We start from the raw sequence: 1,064 nt of genomic DNA, 5'->3' as shown, positions 1-1,064 counted from the left end.
TCTACAAAAAAAAAAAAAAAAAAAAGAGTTTGTGTGACATAGTTCAAAGAATGAGGGCTTTATGCCAGACAGACCTGCCTCTACCACTTACTGTTATGTGACTGTGGACAAATAACGACCTCAGACTCCTCATCTTTAAAATAGGCATGATAACAGCTCTTCCTCATAGCCATGGTAAGTGAGATGGAGTATGCAAAGCCTTTTCTCCCAGAAAATCCCCTTCCTGGGAAGATCAGTAATTCCTCAGGCATTCCATATGCGGGCTGGGGCACCCTTTCCTAGTGTCAGACTTGTAGTGGGGGCCTACTGACTGTAATTTACTACTGGTACAATGATGATAGTGATTTACCAGGAAGCCGAAGCATCATCAGAGCTTTGCATGATAAGCAGGGCTTTCCTGTGTACCCAATGCTGATTGAGTGCCTAGCAGGCCCAGGGTACTGGGCAACCCTCCCTGCAGCTTTGGGGTCCAGAGGTTCATGTTCAGCTCAAGCATAGAGCTATGACAGCTGCACTGTGGAGTGAAAGGCCATGGGGATCAAGTACTTGGAGGTTCCCTGGGAGTTAGAACTAAATTTAAGTCCTTAGGCCAGGCAAGGTGGCTCACGCCTGTAATCCTAGCACTTGAGAGGCTGACATATGTGGATTGCCTGAGCTCATAAGTTCAAGACCAGCCTGAGCAACAGTGAGACCCTGTCTCAAAAAAATAACTGAGCATAATGGTGGGTGCCTGTAATCCCAGCTACTTGGAAGGCTGAAGCAAGAGAATCACTTGAACCCAAAAGTTTGAGGTTGCTGTGAGCTAAGACACCACAGCACTCTACCAGAGGTGACCAAGTGAGGCTCTGTCTCAAGCAAATCTGAGTCCTGACTCCACTGTGTGGCTCTGGGCAAGATGCTTCATCTCTCCAGCCTGCTTCCGCTTTTGGAAAATGGCGTAACTCATCGCCTCGGAGGAGGTTACTCAGGATCTGTCACCAGCTGCACAGAGGACTGAACATCTTTCTTCTATCCTTGAGGACATAGGCCCTTTCTCACTCAGCTCTGGGTACCAAGGCCCCAGG

Source organism: Otolemur garnettii, unplaced genomic scaffold (assembly GCF_000181295.1).
Source record: "Otolemur garnettii isolate 467f Iridium unplaced genomic scaffold, OtoGar3 scaffold00146, whole genome shotgun sequence".
Lineage (NCBI taxonomy): Eukaryota > Metazoa > Chordata > Mammalia > Primates > Galagidae > Otolemur > Otolemur garnettii.
The sequence above is the reverse complement of the archived record's forward strand: the minus strand, read 5'-3'. Positions refer to the sequence as shown.